Source organism: Pristiophorus japonicus, chromosome 19 (genome assembly GCF_044704955.1).
Source record: "Pristiophorus japonicus isolate sPriJap1 chromosome 19, sPriJap1.hap1, whole genome shotgun sequence".
Lineage (NCBI taxonomy): Eukaryota > Metazoa > Chordata > Chondrichthyes > Pristiophoridae > Pristiophorus > Pristiophorus japonicus.
Window position 1 is genome coordinate 84,973,563 of NC_091995.1, and position 25,087 is coordinate 84,998,649.

Genomic DNA, 25,087 nt, shown 5'->3' on the forward strand with positions numbered 1-25,087 from the left:
GATGATGTCCACACAAAGGGAGGCAATGCAAGCAGTGCTCACCTCCAGTTCCGCAGTTGGTGACCCTGAAAAGGGTGCAGAGACCCAGCGGACCTGGCTCCTGCCCCCCCAAAATGGGTTTCCCAGGGCTGCTCATTGGCATCCCCATTGATGCAAAAATCGATGTAAACAGGCTCAACATGAACAAGGAAACTCCGGAGAAGGGTTTTTTTTTTTTTAAAAGAAATTGGCAGAAAATCAGGTGGAAAAGCTTCTGTCCAAATTTAGTCGCTGAAGAAATTTCTCGCGTTATTCCAACACGATAATTATACCAAAAACAGCAAGTAAATTCACCACAATGTGTCTCCCAACTGAGTTACCAGGTAAGAATAAGAGTCTGCATGCATTTGTAAAATGCTGTAAACAGTGCTGTAACAACATTGTAACCTGTGCTGTAACCAGAGCGGTAACAGTATTATAACCAGTGCTGTAACAGCATTGTAACCAGTACTGTAACCAGTGCTGTGACAGCATTGTAACCAGTGCTGTAACAGCATTGCAACCAGAGCTGTAACCAGATACCAGTGCTGTAACCAGTTACCAGTGCTGTAACAGCTTTGTAACCAGTGTTGTAACAACATTGTAACCAGTGCTGTAACCAGTGACCAGTGCTGTAACAGCATTGTAACCGGTGCTGTAACAACATTGTATCCAGATACCAGTGCTGTAACCAGTGCTGTAACAGCTTTGTAACCAGTGTTGTAACAACATTGTAACCAGTGCTGTAACCAGTGACCAGTGCTGTAACAGCATTGTAACCGATGCTGTAACAACATTGTATCCAGATACCAGTGCTGTAACCAGTGCTGTAATAGCGCTGTAACCAGTGACCAGTGCTTTAATAGCATTGTAACCAGTGCTGTAACCAGTGCTGTAACCAGTGACCAGTGCTGTAACCGATGGTGCACTGCGCAGTATTAAACGCCATGCCCCTCCGAGCACCCTGTTGCGAGGTCCTGACACACAGCATTCAGTGGAAAAGAGCATAAAACAAAGTGTTCAGATTAATCAAAGACAGAAGGTGTCTTTAATCCGGAACAGAAGTTCATATTTGCTTAACGTTTCCCCACGTAATGTTATCTCCATCTTCAAAGGTCATGAGCTTAAAGGTTCTTTGAGAAGGTCTTTCAAAAAAGAAACTAGCAGTTTGAATCCCTCAGGCAACTTATGAATATAGAGAGCCCATCTCAAGAGTAATAAAGATCTCCAACGGCGCTGTGCCAGGGGATGAAGGATATACACAAACCTTGCCCCACAATCCAGAGAGTTCCTGCGTGGATATAGGTCATTCCTCCCATGTTGATCTTCACTCTTTTAGTGAAGAAGATATTCTGTTATAAAGCAGCTGGTCTGAGTGCTTGTAATGTTGAAGTATTTGGCAATGTCTTCGCTTCCCATTCCCATAGCAAATCGGCAGCTCAATGATCATCATGCCCAACTTTCTTTGCCATTAAGTTCAGGGTAAAAGCACAATCGGCTGTGGTGCAAAGTGGGTCCTTACCAGATCAGATTACTCAGCATAGACCTGGGATCCGTGTAGATCACTACCACACTGGTGGATTTAAGAACATAAGAAATAGGAGCAGGAGTAGGCCATTCGGCCCCTCGTGCCTGCTCCGCCACTTAATTGTTCTTTGGGTACATGACATCCACCGGGGTGAAGTCAGGTTATTGGTGACCCCTCACCTCACCAGTCACGGAGATGGCCCAGATACATAGCACTGTGGCACCTTAACCTGTGAATGCTGTAGAGGTTTTCAGGCATGGCAGTGCGATGGTGATCTGGCACATGGTGGGGAGGAGAAGGATTGGTTACATCCTTCTCCATCTGGCAAGTTTCTCAATGATGGTCAGCCTCTCAAGAACAACAACAACTGGTACTTATATAGCATATTTAATGTCCCAAGGTGTTCCACAGGAGCAAATACCAACTAAAATTTGACATAGGACAGGTAAGGTAGGTTTTAAGGAGCACAGCCACCAATGGTTGAGCGATTATAAACAGGGATGCTCAAGAGGGCAGAAATTGAGAAGCGTAGACATCTCGGGGGTGGGGGGGCGGGGTGAGAGGGTGTTGTGAGGCTGAAGGAGATTGTAGAGATAGGAAGGGGGCGAGGGCCATGGAGGGATTTGTAAACAAGGATGAGAATTTTGAAATCGAGGCGTTGCTTAACCGGGAGCCAATGTAAGTCAGCGAACACAGGGGGTGATGGGTGAGAGGGACTTAGTGCAAGTTAGGACACGGTCAGCCGAGTTTTGGATGACCTCTAATTTACGTAGGGTAGAATGTGGGAGGCCAGCCAAAGTGACTTGGAATAGTCAAGTCTAGAGGTAACAAAGGCACGGATGAGAGCTTCAGCAGCAGATGAGCTGAGGCAATGGCAGAGACGGAGTCTTAAAGGAGGAGGGAGCGTAAGAAAGATTTAGCGAGGGAACTCCCGAGCTTGGGGCCCAGGCAACAGAAGGCACGGCCACCGATGGTGGAGCGATTATAATCAGGGATGCTTAAGAGGCCAGAAGTGGAGGAGCGCAGATATCTCAGAGGGTTGTAGGAGATTATAGTTAGGGAGGGGCGAGGCCATGGAGGGATTTGTAAACGAGGATGAGAATTTTGAAATCGAGGCGTTGCCGGACCGGGAGCCAATGTAGGTCAGCGAGCACAGGGGGTGATGGGTGAGCGGGACTTGGCGCGAGTTAGGACACGGGGCAGCCGAGTTTTGGATGAGCTCAAGTTTACGTAGGGTAGAATGTGAGAGGCCGGCCAGGAGTGCGTTGGAATAGTCAAGTCTCGAGGTAACAAGGGCTTTCAGCAGCGGATGAGTGGAGAAGGGCGATGTCGCAGGGGTGGATGCAGCCGGTCTCAGGAGAAGATGCCAGGAGGAAAGAAAGACTTGCAGTTATATCGCACCTTTCACGTCCACCAGGTGTCTAAAAAGCGCTTCACAGGCAACGAAGTACTTTTGGAGTTTAGTCACTGCTGTAAGCGCAAAGTGGAGGAGGAGCATCCGGGGAATACCTGGAGTCTCTTCGCCGGGAGCACGTGGAAGCCAAGTATAAACAGCGGAAGGAGCGCACGGCAAATCATGCACCCGACCCATCCCTTCCTCCAACCACTGTCTGCCCCACCCGTGACAGAGACTGTAGGTCCCACATCGGACTCATCAGTCACCACAGAACTCAGGTTAGTGTGGAAGCAAGTCATTCTCGACTGCCCAAGAAGACAATGTAGGAAGAGGCTGGAAGCTTTACAAGCCCCACACACACATACACACACACACATACACACACACACACAGACACAGACACCCCCACATACACACACACACACACCCACACCCCCACAGACACACACATACACACACACACACACACACACACAGACACCCACACACACACACACAGACACAGACACAGACACAGACACAGACACAGACACAGACACACACATACACACACACACACACATTATAGAGGTCAGAGGCTGCACCTTTAAAGGTGTCGGGCTGGTGGGTCTCCGTTTACTTTCACTCCCGGCTTCAAAGGGCCGGCACGTGTGTCTGTGCTTCCCATCGCCGGCCAGTGGACATCCTGCCCTCCGGGGTCGCAGAAGTCCAACTTCCTGTGTGTCCGGAAATCCACAAGGCAGGGCCAGCAAAACGATATCACTCCAAAAACACCTCACTCGCGGAAGGAGCCCCGCGACGCGGAGGGAGCAACTGAGGCAGAGCGAGAGAGAGAGAAAGAAAGAGGGAAAGACAGGCAAAGGACTAGAGAGGAACACAGCAGACACAGAAATAAAGAGGGAGAACAGATATCAGTTGAAGGTGTAACAGAACAGACACCCCCTTACTCCAATATAACTCTCCCTTGTCTACAATTAGAATTTCGGGTGTGGCTCAGTGGGCAGCACTCTCGTCTCTGAGTCAGAAGGTTGTGGGTTTAAGTCCCACTCCAGGGACTTGAGCACAAAAATCTAGGCTGACACTCCCAGTGCAGTGCTGAGGGAGTGCTGCACTGTCGGAGGTGCCATCTTTTGGATGAGACGTTAAACCGAGGCCCCGTCTGCTCTCTCTTAGGTGGACATAAACGATCCCATGGCACTATTTCGAAGATCAGGGGATTTATTCCCGGTGACCCGGGCCATCATTTATCTCTCAATCAACATAACAAAAACAGATTATCTGGTCATTATCACATTGTGGTTTGTGGGAGCTTGCTGTGCGCAAATTGGCTGCCGAGTTTCCCACATTACAACGGCGATTACAATTCAAGAAGTACTTCATCGGCTGTGAAGCGCTTTGAGACGTCTGGTGGTGGTGAAAGGCGCGATGTAAATGCAAGACTTTCTTTCATGTGCCAAAGCACCGACGCCCCGTCCTGTCCAAAGACTCCTTCAGGTTAAGGTGACGCAGCACCACGTACCTGGCCCATCTCCGTGACTGGTACTATCCGCCGCGGAAGACCCACCCATAAGCGGAGTGGAGATAAACCCACGCATTCAGGGTGACGAAGGAAAACAGCTGCCAGTCGATAAACAAAGAGGTGGGCGGGGCAATAAAGTGATTAAGGGAACTACCCAAGAATGGAAAGGAGGGAGATCGACTGCGGCTGGAACAAAGTCCCACAGTCAGTCCCGGCCTAGCGGGAGTTGGCACGCCCTGACTGGATCGATATTCTATCTCAGCCAGAGTGTCAGCAAGGGTGGGACCTACTTAGGTCTCAACTTCCTTAATTGTTCCTTGGAATATACACGGAGATAGCAGGTGGCTTTAAGCATGGACCGTGACCTCTGCCAGCAAAATGGAAGCGGTATGCGCACTGCCGGTTTATCACCGCAACAGCTTCGGTAAATTCGTCTTTCGTTTGACAGACAGGAAGGGAGCGGGCTGGTGAGAAAGCTGGGAAGTTGATGGAGGGATAAATATTGGGCCAGGACCACCAGGATAATTCCCTTACTCTTCTTCGAAATAGCACCCTGGGATCTTTTACATCCACCCGAGAGAGCAGACGGGGCCTCGGTTTAACGTCTCATCCGAAAGACGGCACCTCCGACAGTGCGGCGCTCCCCCAGCACTGCACTCCCTCAGCACTGCACTGGGAGCATCAGCCTAGATATTGTGCTCAAGTCCCCGGAGTGGCACTTGAACCCACAACCTTCCGACTCAGAGGCGAGAGTGCTGCCCACTGAGCCACGTCTGCCCCCTCTCAGGTGGACATAAAAGATCTCATGGCATTATTTCGAAGAAGAGCAGGGGCGTTACCCCAGGTGTCCTGGCTGGCTTAACGTCTCATCCGAAAGGCAGCACTTCTCAAATCCTCCGTCTGCTGTGGTGAGCGTTATTTTTAAATTCGGGACCTGACAGTTATGCGCAGAACGCTTCTACGCAGCTTCCGGTTGGTGTCAGGAGTCGCTCCGTTTAAGTATTCCCATATATAAGCGATGGTTTAGAGCAATTTACTTAGCAAATTATTCTCACCGGGCTTACTCACCACAGGTCAGGTTTTCCTGTCTACACTGGAGCCACATTGTAATGGAATGAGTTCATAAGAACATAAAAATGAGGAGCAGGAGTTGGCCATTCGGCCCCTCGAGCCTGCTCCGCCATTCAATGAGATCATGACTGATCTTCAACCTCAACTCCACCTTCCCGCACTATCCCCCCCATCCTTAATTCCCTTGGTTCCCCAAAATCTATCGATCTCTGTCTTGAATATACTCAACGACTGAGCCTCCATAGCGCTCTGGGGCAGAGAATTCCAAAGATTCACCACCCTCTGAGAGAAGAAATTTCTCCTCATCTCAGTCCTAAATGGCCGACCCCTTATTCTGAGACTGTGACCCCTGGTTCTAGACTCCCCAGCCCAGGGGAAACATCCTCCCTGCATCTACCTTGTCAAGCCCCTTAAGAATTTTACATGTTTCAATGAGATCACCTCTCATTCTTCTAAACACTAGAGAATATACCAAACGTAGGACGCAAATCGACCATTCACACCTTAACCCGCCCAGCTTAACATCTGCCGTGTTTTGAGATCCGTTAACCTCAAAGGATGTGGAAAGAGAAAAGGGATATACTCCAATTTTAAACAGGAACAGGAATTGGGTGGATGGGGAGTGAGGCAAGTCATCGGTTGGGGTTAAAATTGTCCCTTTATGATAAATGTTGTTACCAACAACATGCACTTATATAGCATCTTTAACGTAGTAAGACATTCCAAAGCATTTCACAGCAGTGTTACAAGACAAAACAAATAAATTTGACACCGAGCCACATAACAAGAAATTATGACAGATTGGTCAAAGATGTAAGTTTTAAGGAGCGTCTTAAAAGGAGGAAAGGAGGTGGTAGAGAGGCGGAGAGGTTTAGGGAGGGAGTTCCAGAGCTTGGGGCCCAGGCAGCTGAAGGCACGGCCGCCGATGGTTGAGCGATTATAATCAGGGATGCTAAAGGGGGCAGAATTAGAGGAGCGCAGACATCTCGGATGAGTTGCGAGGCTGAAGGAGATTACAGAGATAGGGAGGGGGTGAGGCCATGGAGAGATCTGAAAATAAGGAAGAAAATTTTGAAATCGAGGCGTTGCTTAACCGGGAGCCAATGTAAGTCAGCGAGCACAGGTGGTGATGGGCGAGCGGGACTTGGTGCGAGTTAGGACATGGGCAGCCGAATTTTAGATGACCTCAAGTTTACGCAGGGCAGAAAATTGGAGGCCAGTCAGGAGTGCATTGGAATAGTCAAGTCTGGAGGTAACAAAGGCATGGATGAGGGCTTCAGCAGCAGATGAGCTGAGGCAGGGTCGGAAATGGGCGATGTTACGGAGGTGGAAATAGGCGGTTTTAATTATGCTGCGGATATGTGGCCAGAAGCTCACTTCAAAGCATAGAGTATTCACATCAAGTTAGAAAAGGGGGAAAGGGTGGGGTCTGAGGTTGTAGCTATTTACAATGCTAATGAGTTCCCTTTGATGGTGTTCCCTCATAGATTGTAAATAAGCAATTTGTAAGTCTGTCTCAGCAATCCAAATACAGCCTGTATCATCCCTGTGAGCAGCACGAGAAATGAGACAAGACAGGAATACACGGCAGGCAGGTTTGGGCAAGTCTTTGGCACGGAAAGCTTCGAGTGGGACAGGCCCAGCAACCGCCGACTGAGGGTTCGAAATGCAGGGGAGATATTTTTAAGTCAAGCAAGGTGAGTCACCAATGTTGGAAAGCATAGCGTGTTCTTTATTTTGTCTTAGGTAGGCGGTAACGCTGGAATGAAATGAGTCAGGTCATCGCTGCCATTCGGTCATCATCATAGGCAGTCCCTCGGAATCGAGGAAGACTTGCTTCCCCTCTTAAAATGAGTCCTTAAGTGGCTGAACAGTCCAATATGAGAAACACAGTCCCTGTCACATAGAAACATAGAAAATAGGTGCAGGAGTAGGCCATTCGGCCCTTCGAGCCTGTACCGCCATTCAATAAGATCATGACTGATCATTCACCTCAGTACCCCTTTCCTGCTTTCTCTCCATACCCCTTGATCCCTTTAGCCGTAAGGGCCATATCTAACTCTCTCTTGAATATATCCAATGAACTGGCATCAACAACTCTCTGCAGTAGGGAATTCCACAGGTTAACCACTCTCTGCGTGAAGAAGTTTCTCCTCATCTCAGTCCTAAATGGCCTACCCCTTATCCTAAGACGGTGTACCCTGGTTCTGGACTTCCCCAACATCGGGAACATTCTTCCCGCATCTAACTTGTCCCGTCCCGTCAGAACCTTATACGTTTCTATGAGATCCCCTCTTATCCTTCTAAACTCCAGTGAATACAGACCCAGTTGATTCAGTCTCTCCTCATATGTCGGTCCAGCCATCCCTGGAATCAGTCTGGTGAACCTTCGCTGCACTCCCTCTATAGCAAGAGCATCCTCAGATTGGGAGACCAAAATTGAACACAATATTCCAGGTGAGGCCTCACCAAGGCCCTGTACAATTGTAGTAAGACCTCCCTGCTTCTATACTCAAATCCCCTAGCTATGAAGACCTACATGCCATTTGCCTTCTTCACCGCCTGCTGCACCTGCATGCCGACTTTCAATGACTGATGAACCATGACACCCAAGTCTCGTTGCACCTCCCTCTTTCCTAATCTGCCGCCATTCAGATAATATTCTGCCTTGGTGTTTTTGCCACCAAAGTGGATAACCTCACATTTATCCACATTATACTGCATTTGCCATGCATTTGCCCACTCACCTAACTTGTCCAAATCATCCTGCAGCCTCTAAGCATCCTCCTCGCAGCTCACACCGCCACCCAGTTTAGTGTCATCTGCAAACTTGGTGATATTACATTCAATTCCTTCATCCAAATCATTAATGTATATTGTAAATAGCTGGGGTCCCAGCACTGAGCCCTGTGGCACTCCACTAGTCACTGCCTGCCATTCTGAAAAGGACCCGTTTATCCCGACTCTCTGCTTCCTGTCTGCCAACCAGTTCTCTATCCATGTCAGTACATTACCCCCAATAGCCATGTGCTTTGATTTTGCACACCAATCTCTTGTGTGCGACCTTGTCAAAGGCCTTTTGAAAGTCCAAATACACCACATCCACTGGTTCTCCCTTGTCCACTCTACTAGTTACATCCTCAAAAAATTCCAGAAGATTTGTCATGTATGATTTCTCTTTCACAAATCCATGCTGACTTGGACCGATCCTGTCACTGCTCTGCAAATGCGCTGCTATTTCATCCTTAATAATTGATTCCAACATTTTCCCCACTACTGATGTCAGGCTAACCGGTCTATAATTATCTGTTTTCTCTCTCCCTCCCTTTTTAAAAAAGTGTTGTTACATTAGCTACCCTCCAGTCCATAGGAACTGCTCCAGAGTTGATAGACTGTTGGAAAATGATCATCAATGCATCCACTATTTCTAGGGCCACTTCCCTAAGTACTCTGGGATGCAGACAATCAGGCCCTGGGGATTTATCAGCCTTCAATCCCATCAATTTCCCAAACACAATTTCCCGCCTAATAAGGATATCCTTCAGTTCCTCCTTCTCACTAGACCCTCGGTCCCCTAGTACCTCCGGAAGGTTATTTGTGTCTTCCTTCGTGAAGACAGAACCAAAGTATTTGTTCAATTGTTCTGCCATTTCTTTGTTCCCCATTATAATTTCACCTGAGTCTGACTGCAAGGGATCTACGTTCACTAATCTTTTTCTCTTCACATATCTATAGACGCTTTTGCAGTTTTTATGTTCCCGGCAAGCTTCCTCTCGTACTCTATTTTCCCCCCTCCTAATTAAACCCTTTGTCCTCCTCTGCTGAATTCTAAATTTCTCCCAGTCCTCAGGTTTGCTGCTTTTTCTGGCCAATTTATATGCCTCTTCCTTGGATCTAACACTATCCTTAATTTCCCTTGTTAGCCACGGTTGAGCCACCTTCCCTGTTTTGTTTTTACTCCAGACAGGGATGTACACTGTTGAAGTTCATCCATGTGATCTATAAATGTTTGCCATTGCCTATCCACCGTCAACCCTTTAAGTATCATTTGCCAGTCTATTTTAGCCAATTCACGCCTCATGCCGTCGAAGTTAGCTTTCCTTAAGTTCAGGACCTTAGTTTCTGAATTAACTGTGTCACTCTCCATCTTAATAAAGAATTCCACCATATTATGGTCACTCTTCCCCAAGGGGCCTCGCACAACAAGATTGTTAATTAGTCCCTTCTCATTACACATCACCCAGTCTAGGATGGCCAGCTCTCTGGTTGGTTGGCGGGACAGATAGTCGTTGAGGGAGGAAGTGGTGGGTGGGACAGATTTGCCGCACGCTCTTTAGCGCTCGATTTCTGCATGCTCTCGCCGATGAGACTCGAGGTGCTCAGCCCCTCCCCTCCCGGATGCACTTCCTCCACTTAGGGCGGTCTTTGGCCAGGGACTCCCAGGTGTCGGTGGGGATGCTGCACTTTATCAGGGAGGCTTTGAGGGTGTCCTTGTAACATTTACTCTGCCCACCTGGGGCTTGCTTGCCGTGAAGAAGCTCCGTGTAGAGCGCTTGCTTTGGGAGTCTCGTGTCGGGCTTGCGGACAATGTGGGCCGCCCAGCAGAGCTGATCGAGTGTGGTCAGTGCTTCAATGCTGGGGAAGTTGGCCTGGCACCTGCTGAAGGCACGGATGCCCAGTTTGGGCCGAAAGGGGATTCTGTCGTCGGGTCAAGTTAATCTCGAGCATCGCGAGTGAACCCCCACAAAAGCAAGATGCTCAGACTGCTCAGGGGAATGACTGAACCGGAGAAGTTCAAAATGATCAGGGGTTTTGATAAGAGCATGATGAGGAAAAATGGATAACCCCGTGGCAGGAGGGTCGGTAACCAGAGGACACAGATTTATATAACTGGCAAAACCAGAGGGAAGATGAGGAGAATTTAAAAAAAAAATTTTTTTTTTTTTTAAATGCAGCGAGTTGTGATCTGGAATGCGCTGCCTGAAAGGATGGTGGGAGCAGGTTCGATAGTAATTTTCCAAAAGCGAATTGGATAAATACTTGAAATGGAAACATTTACAGGGCTGTGGGGAAAGAGCAGGTGGGGAATGGGACTAATCAGATCACTCTTTTACAGAGCCGGCACAGGCATGATGGGCTGAATGGCCTCCTTCCGTGCTGTCGTGTACGATTCTCGAAGTTATCAAATGGCCGAATTTGTAACAACATTCAACTGTTCTGTCTCTCTCTGGTCCTGTCCGTCAGATTATTCCTCACGTTGCTCACTTTTAAAAAAAAAAATAAAGAATATCTGTTTTTAGTCTACGTTTCACTAATTTAAACTATTTCCACTGGGTCCTACAAGTCTGCTTTGCGTCAAAGCCCCTCTAAATAAAAGGACTGGGATTGGCCAAAGATAATTCTTCTTTTTGATATTGTTACATCAGCTTTTCATTGCTCCAGTGAGTGTCAGCCGAGATTTATGTGCTCAGGTCCCTGGAGTGGGACTTGAACCCACAACCTTCTGACTCAAAGGCGAGGTTGCTACCCTCTGAGCCACGGCTGGCAGCAATGAAAGGATCTGTGGTTCACAGCACAGAGATGGATTTCTGCCTCGACCGTATGAGTTTGGGGAAGGGCTTACGGAATACACTACTATACCAATGGTTGACTGAATTCCGAAGATGCGAGTGGTGGGACTGTGCGGTAGAATAATCATAAAAAGTGGGGAAGCGTTGGACAATTCCGAATCTCTTTCTGTTTCTCTACTGTGAGACCTCGAGATGTGGGCGACACTGATTTACTCATTTATTGCCCACCCTGAGTCATCCTGAGAAGGTGCTGCTGCTCCATCTCCTCGATAGCAATTGTTTGTTCAACCACAGAGCTTGCTGGGCCACGTCAGAGGACGTCGAGTTCGCCTCATGTGGAACTGGAGTGTGGGCCAGACAACAATAACTTGCGTTTAAGTCAGTCGTGGCTCAGTGGGTCGCACTCTCCCCTTCCGAGCCAGAAGGCCGTGGGTTCCAGTCCCACTCCAGGGACTTGTGCCCAAATATCAAGGCTGACACTCCCAGTGCAGTGCTGAGGGAGTGCTGCACTGTCAGGAGTTGCCGTACTTTGGGATGAGACGTTAAACCGAGGCCTCTCAGGTGGATGTAAAAGATCCCATGGCACTATTTCAAAGAAAAGCAGGGGAGTTATCCCTAGGACCAATATTTATCCACCGATTAACATAACAAAAAAACAGATTATCTGGTCATTATCCCATTGCTGTTTGTGGGAGCTTGCTTTGCACAAATTGGTTGCTGTATTTCCTACATTACAACAGTGACAACACTACAAGAACAGCACTTCATTGGCTGTAAAGTGCTTTGAGATGTCCGGTGGTTGTGAAAGGTGCTATATAAATCCAAGTCTTTCTTTCTTTTTAATATAGCACCTTTAAAGTAATAAACATCACAATGTGCTTCACAGGAGCGTTATCAAACACAATTTGGCCACATAAGGAGATATTAGGGCAGGTGACCAAAACCTTGGTCACAGAGGGAAATTTTGAGGAGCGTCTTAAAGGAGGTGAGAGGTAGAGAGGCGGAGAGGTTTAGGGAGGGAGTTCCAGAGCTTGGGGCCCAGGCAACAGAAGGCACGGCCACCAATGGTGGAACGTTTATAATCAGGGATGTTCAAGAGGGCAGAATTAGAGGTGCGCACGGTTGTAGGGCTGGAGGAGATTAGAGAGATAGGGAGGGGCGAGGCCATGGAGGGATAGAAGTGTCAGGTTCTCTGCGCTGATGGACATTACTGAACCAGTTGTGTTTTGACAGCTTTCACGGTCATTTGGTTCCGAGCTACAATCCACCAGTGAGCAGAGTTATTGAATTCAGTTCCATAACTTGGCATGGTGGGATTTGAATTTGTGACAGATGGGTTTCCAGTCCAGTACCAACATCACAAGACTACCAAACCCATATATATTATTTAGCAGTACTAGCTTGTAGTCATCATCATCATCATCATCATAGGCAGTCCCTCAAAATCAAGGAAGACTTGCTTCCACTCCAAAAGTGAGTTCTCGGGTGGCTGAACAGTCCAATACGGGAATTACAGTCTCTGTCACAGGTGGGACAGACAGTGGTTGAGGGAAGGGGTGGGTGGGGAGTCTGGTTTGCCGCACGCTCCTTCCGCTGCCTGCGCTTGCTTTCTGCATGCTCTCGGCGACGAGACTCGAGGTGCTCAGCGCCCTCCCGGATGCTCTTCCTCCACTTAGGCTGGTCTTGAGCCCAGGGACTCCCAGGTGCCGGTGGGGATGTTGCATTTTATCAGGGAGGCTTTGAGGGTGCCCTTGAAACGTTTCCTCTGCCCACCTGGGGCTCACTTGCTGCGTAGGAGTTCAGAGTAGAGCGCTTGCTTCGGGAGTCTTGTGTCGGGCATGAGAACAATGTGGCCCGCCCAACAGACTGGTCGAGCGTCGTCAATGCTGGGGATGTTGGCCTGGTCGAGAGTACTGGTGTTGGTGTGTCTGTCCTCCCAGGGGATTTGCAGAATCTTTCAGAGACAGTGTTGGTGGTATTTCTCCAATGATTTGAGGTGTTTGCTGTATACAGTCCACGTCTCTGAACCATACAGGAGGGCGGGTATCACTACAGCCCTATAGACCATAAGCTCGGACATAAAAGTAGCAGAAAACTGTTAAACTTAGTCAAGTCAAAACAGTGTCACAGCCACGTAATTGAGACTATTGTGTATGACTGGCAATGGATGGAATGACGTGTACCTCACTTATTGTACATGCTGTACCCAGTTGTTCTTTCCACACAGCAGATAGATCAACAAATTCAAACACTTGTAACGAGGTTGTCGTACGCAGGGACTTGTGGCCAGAGAGCTGGGCTCCCAACTTCACTCACAAACTCATTCCTGGTTGGGTTGTCAGTTTTGGAATTTTGCTTTCTGGCAGGGAAGGTAGGAGGAAGGAAGAGACAGAACGCAACCAGCGTACAAATGCCTAAAGAGCTCACCTCCCACAATGGGGTAAATTCTCGTGTGGGGATGTTAGTTAGTTTTATGCATTCTCGGGACGAGGGCATCACTGGCAAGGGCGGCATTTATTTATTTATTTATTTTTTTTATAAATTCGTAGCCAATCGTTTCCAATTCTTTGTCAAATCACAAACGCCAGAGGTCACCTTGCACCTGTCAAGGATCACTCTGCGCCAATGCTCTTAGCCAAAAGGCCTAGAGCCACTGCACCGTTCCTGGAAGTACTGCAATACCAGGTTCGTGCCATGGAGGTGGATGGGTCAGGTCCCCCACACACCTCCGTGGAGGTGGATGGGTCAACCCTCCCCACCCACCTCCTGTTTCCAAAAATGCAAGCATATACCTTCCTGACCAGGGAGAAACCACCCGGAGGTCATGGTGGCTGGTCAGAAACGGTACTACACTTGATCTTAGCCAAAAGGCCGAGAAGCATTTATTGCCCATCCCCAACTGCCCTTGAGAAGGTGGTGGTGAGCCGCCTTCTTGAGCCGCTGCAGTCCGTGTGGTGAGGATGCTCCCACAGTGCTGTTAGGGAGGGAGTTCCGAGATTTTGACCCAGCGACTGTGAAGGCACGGCCGATATATTTCAGGATGGTGTGTGACTTGGAGGGGAACGTGGAGGTGGTGGTGTCCCCATGCACCTGCTGCCCTTGTCCTTCTAGGGCAGTGGGTGAGACATCTGTCCCACCCAACCAATGATGTCATTGGGAGATCTCATTACAGCGACAGCTGTGGCCCAGTGGGCAGCACCCTCACCTCTGAGTCAGAAGGCTGTGGGTTCAAGTCCCACTCCAAGAACTGGAGCACAAAACATCTACGTTGACACTCCAGTGCAGTGCTGAGGGAGCGCTGCACTGTCAGAGGTGCCGTCTTTCGGACGAGACGTTAAACCGAGGCCCCCGTCTGCTCTCTCAAGTGGACGTAAAAGATCCCATGGCACTAATTTGAGGAAGAGCAGGGGAGTTATCCCCGGTGTCCTGGAGCCAATATTTATCCAGAAATTAACATAACAAAAAAACAGATTATCCGGTCATTATCACATTGCTGTTTGTGGGAGTTTGCTGTGTGCAAGTTGGTTGCTGCGTTTCCCACATTACAACAGTGACTGCATCCAAAAGTATTATGCCGAACAATACTGACAGTCTGTGAAAGAAAAGGAAGATGGACTTGCATTTATATAGCGCCTTTCACGACGACCGGATGTCTCAAAGCGCTTTACAGCCAATGAAGTACTTTTGGAATGTAGTCACTGCTGTAATGTGGGAAACGCAGCAAGCTCCCACAAACAGCAATGTGATAATGACCAGATAATCCATTTTTGTTATGTTGATTGAGGGATAAATATTGGCCCCAGGACACCGGGGATAACTCCCCTGCTCTTCCTCTTCGAAATCGTACAACGGGATCTTTTACGTCCACCTGAGAGGGCAGACAGGGCCTCGGTTTAACGTCTCATCCGAAAGACGGCACCTCTGACAGTGCAGCGCTCCCTCAGCACTGCACTGGAGTGTCAGCTGGCTTAAGTCCAAGGAGTGTGACTTGAACTCTCAACCTTCTGACTCTGAGGCGAGGGTGCGGCCCACTGAGCCATAGCTGACACCATATAAATACTATATAAATGCAATTTCTTTTAAAGGATGGTGCAAATTACAGAGCGCACTTAATGTACATTTTGACCTCTTCAAATATTTCATGCGATATCAGTATGTTTTAATGAGGACATTGCAGTGAATAGTTCTAGTTGGATTCATTATGGTAGAGCAGGAGTCGGCCATTTGGCCCCTCGAGCCTGCTCCGCCATTCAATAATATCATGGCTGATCTGATCTTGGCCTCAGCTCCACTTCCCTGCCCGCTCCCCATAACCCTCGACTCCCTTATCATTCAAAAATCTGTCTATCTCCACCTTAAATATACTCAATGACCCAGCCTCCACAGCTCTCTGGAGTAGAGAATTCGAAAGACTTACGACCCTCAGAAGAAATTCCTCCTCGTCTCAGTTTTAAATGGGCGACCCCTTATTCTGAAACTATGCCCCCTAGTTCTAGATTCCCCCACATGGGGAAACATCCTCTCTGCATCTACCCTGTCGAGCCCCCTCAGAATCTTATACATTTCAATAAGATCACCTCCTCAACTCCAATGAGTACAGGCCCAACCTGCTCAACCTTTCCTCATAAGACAGCCCCCTTCATCTCAGGAATCAACCCAGTGAACCTTCTCTGAACTGCGTCCAATGCAAGTATATCCCTCCTTAAATACGGAGATCAAAACTGTACGCAGTACTCCTGGTGTGACAAGAAAAGTCTTGCGCAATCTTCCTTTCAATCGCACGACCAAGGACGGCCAGGAAGAAAATGCCGTGACTGACAATGTCCTGAGACCTGAGGAGGTGGAAAAGTGGTTCCAAGAGCAGCAAAGAAGCGGGAAATGAAAATGAGAGATTAACTGCATCAACTCCTAAAGTGGCCCTCAAAAAGCTGTTGAGGCTGGGGGGGGGGGTCAATTAAAAATGTTAAATTTGACATCGGCAGACTTTTGTTAGGCAAGGGCATTAGGGACTACGGAACCAAGGCGGGCCAGTGGAGTCAAGATACAGGTTGGCCGTGATCTAATTGAATGGCGGAACAGGCTCGAAGAGGCTGAGCAGCCTACCCTTGTCGCTATGGCTTCCTGCAATATCGAGAATTGTTGCAAAGCTCTACAGAGGAGTGGAAACTGCTCTAATAGAACGGTTACAGCAAGGAAAGGCCGTCAAGCCCGTGCCAACTCTCAGCGAGTCCCACTCCCCCCTGCCCTTTCCCCATAGCCCTGCAAAAAAAAAAAATCCTTCAGATACTTATCCAACTCCATTTTGAAAGATCAGATTGAGTTTGCCTTTCAGGGCAGTGCATTCCAAACCTTAACCACTTGCTACCGAAAAAAAGCTTTTTTCTTAACCTCGCCTTTGGTTTCTTTTGCCAATCACCTGAGATGGGCAGAAAATAAAGAATCTGTTTGTTCAAGTGTCAGGCAATACCAGGTCCTAAGTACGTGTTACAAGCCCTTGATTAAGGGCCTGTTGGGCCTGGGGAAAACTGGTCCAAATGGGCTGATAGTTCTGTTTGTTCATGTTCATTACATTATATATAACTTCGATGGTATGAGACGTGAATTGGCTAGAATAGACTGGCGAGTGATACTTAAAGGTTGATGCTGGATAGGCAACGGCAAACATTTAAAGATCACATGGATGAACTTCAATAATTGTACATCCCTGTCTAGAGTAAAAATAAAACGGGGAAGGTGGCTCAACCGTGGCTAACAAGGGAAATTAAGGATAGTGTTAAATCCAAGGAAGAGGCATATAAATTGGCCAGAAAAAGCAGCACACCTGAGGACTGGGAGAATTTTATAATACAGCAGAGGAGGACAAAGGGTTTAATTAGGAGGGGGGAAATAGAGTATGAGAGGAAGCTTGCTGGGAACATAAAAACTGACGCAAAAGCTTCTATAGATATGTGAAGAGAAAAAGATTAGTGAAGACAAATGTAGATCCCTTGCAGTCAGATTCAGGTGAATTTATAATGGGGAACAAATACTTTGGTTCTGTCTTCACGAAGGAAGACACGAATAACCTTCCGGAAATACTAAGGAACCGAGGGTCTAGTGAGAAGGAGGAACTGAAGGAAATCCTTATTAGGCGGGAAATTGTGTTTGGGAAATTGATGGGATTGAAGGCCGATAAATTCTCAGGGTCTGATAGTCTGCATCCCAGAGTACTTAATGAAGTAGCCCTAGAAATAGTGGATGCATTGGTGATCATTTTCCAACAGTCTATCGATTCTGGATCTGTTCCTATGGACTGGAGGGTAGCTAATGTAACACCACTTTTTAAGAAGGGAGGGAGAGAGAAGGCGGGTAATTATAGACCGGTTAGCCTGACATCAGTAGTGGGGAAAATGTTAGAATCAATTACTAAAGATGAAATAGCAGCACATTTGGAAAGCAGTGACGGAATCGGTCCAAGTCAGCATGGATTTATGAAAGGGAAATCATGCTTGACAAATCTTCTAGAATTTTTTGAGGATGTAACTAGTAGAGTGGACAAGGGAGAACCAGTGGATGTGGTGTATTTGGATTTTCAAAAGACTTTTGACAAGGTCACACACAAGAGATTGGTGTGCAAAATAAAAGCACATGGTATTGGGGGTAATGTATTGACGTGGATAGAGAACTGGTTGGCAGACAGGAAACAGAGAGTCGGGGTAAACGGGCCCTTTTCAGAATGGCAGGCAGTGACTAGTGGAGTGCCATAGGGCTCAGTGCTGGGACCCCAGCTATTTACAATATACATCAATGATTTGGATGCGGGAATCTCCAAGTTTGCAGATGACACTAAGCTGGGGGGGATGTGTGAGCTGTGAGGAGGACGCTAAAAGGCTGCAGGGTGACTTGGACAGGTGGCAGATACAGTATAATGTGGATAAATGTGAGGTTATCCACTTTGGTGGCAAAAACACGAGGGCAGAATATTATCTGAATGGCAGCAGATTAGGAAAAGGTGCAACGAGACCTGGGTGTCATGGTACATCAGTCATTGAAAGTTGGCATGCAGGTACAGCAGGCAGTGAAGAAGGCAAATGGTATGTTGGCCTTCATAGCTAGGAGATTTGAGTATAGGAGCAGGGAGGTCTTACTGCAGTTGTACAGGGCTTTAGTGAGGCCTCACCTGGAATATTGTGTTCAGTTTTGGTCTCCTAATCTGAGGAAGGATGTTCTTGCTATTGAGGGAGTACAAGCGAAGGTTTACCAGACAGATTCCCGGGATGGCAGGACTGACATATGAGGAGAGACTGGATCAACTGGGCCTGTATTCACTGGAGTTTAGAAGGATGAGAGGGGATCTCATAGAAGCATATAAAATTCTGACGGGACTGGACAGGTTAGATGCAGGAAGAATGTTCCCGATGTTGGGGAAGTCCAGAACCAGGGGACATAGTCTTAGGATAAGGGGTAAGCCATTTAGGACTGAGATGAGGAGAAACTTCTTCACTCAGAGAGTTGTTAACCTGTGGAATTCCCTACCGCAGAGAGTTGTTGATGCCAGTTCATTAGATATATTCAAGAGAGAGTTAGATATGGCCCTTACGGCTAAAGGGATCAAGGGGTATGGAGAGAAAGCAGGAAAGGGGTACTGAGGTGAATGATCAGCCATGACCTTATTGAATGGCGGTACAGGCTTGAAGGGCCGAATGGCCTACTCCTGAACCTATTTTCTATGTTTCTATGATTCTGATTCTGAGTCTGAAAACACAGGCCGGTATATTCAACAATGGAAGCATATATTCTGTATCAAGTAGGTATAAATTCTGGTTCTGGTAACATTGCAAAACTAGATTCCTATACATATCTGCAAATTTCACTCAGCCTACTTGGGGGGGCCTTATTTTTTTTTGTCCTACATTTATTTGGTGGGCCTATGTTCTTTGGTGGGCCTGGGGCTACAGCCCAATCTGCCCTGTGGTCAAACCCTCCGTGTGGTCAATCCCTCCCGCCGTGGTCAATCCCCTCCGCCGTGGTCAATCTCCCCGCGCCCCCGTGGTCAATCCCTCCCACCGTGGTCAGTCTCCCCGCGCCCCCGTGGTCAATCCCTCCCGCCGTGGTCAATCCCCTCCACCGTGGTCAATCCCCCCCCCGCTGTGGTCAATCCCACCCCACCCGTGGTCAATTCCCCCCAGCTTCCAAGTCGGCCGCAAGTATTATGGCCACACACACAAACTTCAAGATAGTGATGTTCTTTTAGCTCGGTTTCTGAGAAATAATTTCTTCAATCTCCCTCCCGACGCACAAAGAATTTTAACACAATTGAATCTTCTAGAGCCCATCAAAAACCAGAGGTAAGAATCCTCGCTTTGCGACCACCCAGGCTAGGAGTGAAAAGCTTATGCAGTCGTGCTGTAGTTAATGGCACTTGTATTTTTTTTTGTGTGTGTCATAAATTGATTGAAAACTGGTTTGGCTCAAACCCTCCCAGGGCAAGCGAGCGACCAGAAAATAGCATTTCCATGCGAGCGCGTTGCTGTGGCAACACCACTGCAGAATAACGGCTCAGTGGCTTCAGACTTGCGTTGCCGATCAGAAAAGCACAAGAACCCCCCTCCCCCACCCATCCCCTCCACCCCCCCCAACCCCCAACCCCACCACTGTTTAAATGCTTTGAGACCCCTGGGAACTTCAATTAAAAGCGTTGCTCGGCTGGCGAGCGTTGCAATGTGGCAGCGAGGTAAACGGTGCAACTCGACTCCAAGCTGGGCGTGAAGAGATTCTGCTTCACCACTGAAGCTCAACTTGAGCAGCGTGAATGCGAAGCCACGTTCCAGCCCCACTCCGAGGCGATGCTGCCGGAAAAGAAAAAGAAAAAGAACTTGCATTTATATAGCGCCTTCCACGGCCTCAGGACGTCCCAAAGCGTTTTGCAGCCACTGAAGTACTTCTGAAGTGTCGCCGCTGTCACAATGTGGGAAACGCGGCGGCCAATTTGCTCACAGCCAGCTCCCACAAACAGCACTGTGATAATGACCCAGATAAATCTGTTTAATGATGTTCGATGAGGGATAAATATTGGCCCAGGACACCGGGGATAAATCCCTTGCTCTTCTTCAAAATAAGAACATAAGAAATAGGAGCAGGAGTAGGCCACACGGCCCCTCGAGCCTGCTCCGCCATTCAATAAGATCGTGGCTGATCTGATCATGGAATCAGCTCCACTTCCCTGCCCGCTCTCCATAAACCCTTATTGGTTAAGAAACTGTCTATCTCTTTCTTAAATGTATTCAATGTCCCAACTTCTCTGGGGCAGCGAATTCCACAGATTTACCTCTCTCAGAGAAGAAATTCTTCCTCATCTCAGTTTTAAATGGGCGGCCCCTTATTCTAAGATTATGCCCCCTAGTTCTAGTCTCCCCTATCAGTGGATCTTTCATGATCACCCGAGAGGCCAGATGGGGCCTCGGTTTAACGTCTCATCCGAAAGACGGCACCCCTGACAGTGCAGCGCTCCCTCAGCACTGCACTGGGAGTGTCAGCCTAGATTTTTGTGCTCAGGTCCCTGGAGTGGGACTTGAACCCACAACCTCCTGACTCTCAGATGGAGGCTCCTTCCTCGGTGATGTCTCACTCTACTTGGCTGTGGTGTCAGATCAGGCCTGCCTCTTAATTTTGGGTGAGTGTCTCAGCTCAGGATTCGGAGAGCTGTGGGTTCAAGCCCCACTCCCGGACCCGGGCATCATTACTTACACTGACGAGTTGTTAAACCGAGGCCCCGTCTGCCTGATCAAACGTGAAGGATCCCGTGCCATTAATTTCCAAAGAAGATCAGGGAGTTCGCCCAAAGTGCTGGTCAACATTCATCCATCAAACAACATTTCCAAAACAGATTAACTCTTCATTTATTCCATATGGGGATAGTGCAGGAAAGTGCAGTTGAGGTGCAAGATCAGCCATGATCTCACTGAATGGTGGAGTGGGCTTGAGGGGCCGAATGGCCGACTCCTGCTCCAAATTCTTACATTCTAAAAAATATTCCATTGCTGTTTGTGGGACCTTGCTGTGTGCGAATTGGCTCCACATTTATCAATAAACAGCGACTACACCTCAATAGGTCCAACCTGGCATTTTGGAGCCAAGTATAGTCAGACTTTGCATTCTTTTATTCATTCATGGGATGTGTGCATTGCCTGCAAGGCCAGCATTTATTGCCCATCCCCAATTGCCCTCGACAAGAAACGTTCTTCTTTTTGAAGCGGTTTGGTACAACTGAGTGTCTCGCTGGACCATTGCAGAGGGGCAGTTCAGAGACAACCACATTGCTGTCACATATAGGCCAGACAAGGTAAGGGCAGCAGATTTCCTTCCCTAAAGGACATGAGTGAACCAGATGGGTTTTTAAATCACAATCCGGTAGTTTCATGGTTACCATTACTGACACTATCTTTTTTTTTTTAAATTCCAGATTTATTTAATTAACTGAATTTAAATTCCCCAGCTGCGGTGGTGGGATTTGAACTTGGGTCTCTGGATTCGTCCAGGTTTCTCCAGGCCCCTGGATAGGTCCAGGCCTCTCGATTAGTCGTCCAATGACATAAACACTATGCTACTTCCTAAAGGAGGGAGTCCCTGTTTCACTTTGGAGATGGTTCAGACATTTGTGATACACAAGTCTGTTGTTGACGTCAATCCACAGCTGAATTTATCAAGTAAATGCACCTTTAAACTTCCACAGTATAAATTGAGCTGCTCGCTGGCTGTGAAGCACTTTGGGACATCCTGAGGACATGAAAGGTGCTATATAAATGCAAGTTCTTTCTTTACCGCAGCATTGGTGCAAAACTGCTCCTTGCTCGTGCTACAGCTGAAGCGTGAATGCCACAAAAGATCGATGGTTAACAGTTGTTAGTTCGGACAACCCGCTTACCCTACAGGGTAGTGCCATCAAGTTTAGTGTCAGAGGCATCGAATCCCTCCTTGGGAGACATATTCACTCTGTGCCTCTGGTACCAAAGCGTTGGTGCTGGCAAAAGATACCCGCTGTCATCACGACGCCTGCTGGCAGGTTCGCCTTGTTGACTCGGGCTATGTGACAAGCTGGGTCTGCAGCCTGCCTGTACAGGCCGAGCCTGAAGCCTGCCTGCACACGCTGAGCCGGAGGCTGATATGTACAGGCCGAGATTGAAGCCTACCTTTACAGGCCGAGATTAAAGCCTGCCTGTACAGGTTGAGCCCGCCTGCACTGGTCGAGCCTGAAACCCGCCTGCGCAGGCCAAGACAGAAGCTTGCCTCCACAGGCCGAGACAGAAGCCTGCCTCCACAGAAGCCTGCCTCCGCAGGCCGAGGCAGAAGCCTGCCTCCGCAGGCCGAGGCAGAAGCTTGCCTCCGCAGGCCGAGGCAGAAGCCTGCCTCCGCAGGCCGAGGCAGAAGCCTGCCTCCGCAGGCCGAGGCAGAAGCCTGCCTCCACAGGCCGAGGCAGAAGCCTGCCTGTATGAGCCAGCACAGTGCTTTGGTTACTGCTGGCCTGTATGGACCTTTGCACAGAATGAGGCTGTCTTTTAAGCAAATGCACACACGTGAATTGTGACCATTTGCAGCTGTACGGTGCCAAATTGGCTCCATGGCATAAACAGGGCAAATTCAGCTCCAAAGGAAACATTCAGGGCAAGTAGATGTGGAATATATACTATTCAAAACACATTGTACACGTAGCATTAGTCAGCACTGATGCCACACAGAGCAATGGGTAATGGGAAGACATTGCCACTGCTAATGTAATCGAGGAGATGGGTCATCCATCACAGCAAGAGTAAAGCTTGAATGGTTCATGAACCTCTCAAAAGTAAGTTACATCTTTCCGTTCCCCATCTGCTGTTATTTATAATATGTACGGTAGCATAGTGGTCATGTTACTGGGCTAGTAATCCAGAGGCCTGGAATAATGATCCGGAGATTTGAGTTCAAATCCCACCGTAAAAACCCATCTGGTTCACTAATGTCCTTCAGGGAAGGAAATCTGCCGTCCTTACCCGGTCTGGCCTACATGTGACTCCAGACCCACAGCAATGTGGTTGATTCTTAACTGCCCCTCTGAAATGGCGGCTCACCACCACCTTCTCAAGGGCAATTAGGGATGGGCAATAAATGCCGGCCTTGCTGACGACACCCACATCCAATGCATGAATAATTTTCAAAATATATATTTCATGTGGAGGATTTAGCTTCCTTTCTGCCTCCTAGTTTCTCTCTTCTCCTGAAGGGGAATATTTCGTCTGGTGGTGAAAGAAAACCTGCTGCCTTGCTGTATCAGCTAACCTTCATAAAGTGAGACTCGTTGGTCACGGAAGCATATCCTGCCCTCACCCAACATCCAGGAGGCGAGTCACTACATGGCATCAGAAGGAGGACCTCGATGATCTCACCATGGGAGGCAAAGGCCCAATCACAATGAATCCACCCGCTGCCTGGCTGAGACAAGTGATCTCAACCATCACACCTGGCACCTCCTCGATCCGTCCAGTTCAACAACAACCTGTATTTATATAGCGCCTTTAACGTACTAAAACATCCCAAGACCCTTCACAGGAGTGTTTTAAGACAAAACGAATAAATTTGACACCGAGCCACATAAGAAGAAATTAGGGCAGCTGAGCAAAAGCTTGGTCAAAGAGGTCGGATTTAAGGAGCACTTTGAAGGAGGAAAGAGAGGCAGAGAGGCGGAGAGGTTTAGGGAGGGAGTTCCAGAGCTTGGAGCCCAGGCAACAGAAGGCACGGCCACCGATGGTGGAGCGATTATAATCGGAGATGCCCAAGAGGGCAGAATTTGAGGAGCGCAGACATCTCGGGGGTTGTGGGACTGGAGGAGATTACAGAGATAGGGAGGGGGCGAGGGCCATGAAGGGATTTGTAAACCAGGATGAGAATTTTGAAAGCGAGGCATTGCTTAACCGGGAGCCAATGTAGGTTGGCGAGCACAGGGGGGTGATGGGTGAACGGATCTTGGTGCGAGTTAGGACACGGGCTGCCGAGTTTTGGAAGACCTCAAGTTTACGTAGGATAGAATGTGGGAGGCCAGCCAGGAGTGTGTTGGAAAAGGCAAGTCTTGAGGTAACAAAGGCACGGATGAAGGTTTCAGAGGTGGATGAGCTGAGGCAGGGGGCGGAGACGGGCGATGTTACGGAGGTGGGAAATAGGTGGTTTTAGTTATGCTCTGGATATTCAGCGCAATATCCCACTCAAACATTGGGATGAGTCTGCATTTTATTCCGTTTCCGGGCTAGTTTGGGCGAGGGCAGTTGCCGTCGGTGTGGGCGATGACGGTCAGTGCATTCTCGGCTGTTGATGCCGTGACATTCACACAGCTGTGGCTCAGTGGGTAGCACCCTCGCCTCTGAGTCAGGCGGTTGTGGGTTCAAGTCCCACCCCAGACATTTGAGCACAAAAGGTCTAGGCTGACGCTGCAGTGCAGTGCTGAGAGAGTGCTGCACCGTCTTTTGGATGAGGCATTAAGCAGAGGCCCTGTCTGCTCTCTCAGGTGGATGTAAAAGATCCGATTGCACTATTTTGAATGAAGAGCAGAGGAGTTGTCCTGGGGCCAATATTTATTCCTCAATCAACATCACCAAAACAGATTATCCGGTCATTATCACATCGCTGCTTGTGGGAGCTTGCTGTGTGCAAATTGGCTGCGTGCAAATTGGCTGCTGCGTTTCCCACATTACAACAGTCACTACACTTCAAAAAGTACTTAATTGGCTGGAAAGTGTACTACCTAAATGGGCAATAAATGTTGGCCTTGCCACCAACGCCCACATCCCATGAATTATTTTTTTTAAAAAGTGCTGCCTCTTTCAGGAAAGGTGGGTCGAAGGAAAATCAGAGGAAGGAGTAAAAAAAAAATACTCTATCTAATCCACGGAACTTTTACCCTCACCGGGACTGTATAGTTTGATTAGCTTCAAGCACCGGCTAGGAGAATTGATAATTTGACAACTCTCCTGTAGAGTATT

At 48.3% G+C, this 25,087-nt stretch overlaps 1 protein-coding gene and 1 pseudogene across 1 annotated transcript in view; both read right to left on the bottom strand.

The window, feature by feature from the left end:
- LOC139230000 (transcription factor MafK-like) overlaps positions 1-25,087 on the bottom strand; it is a 73,775-nt gene that overhangs the window by 20,228 nt on the left and 28,460 nt on the right. The window lies entirely within an intron of this gene.
- On the bottom strand, positions 13,751-13,985 carry LOC139230785 (U2 spliceosomal RNA; annotated as a pseudogene).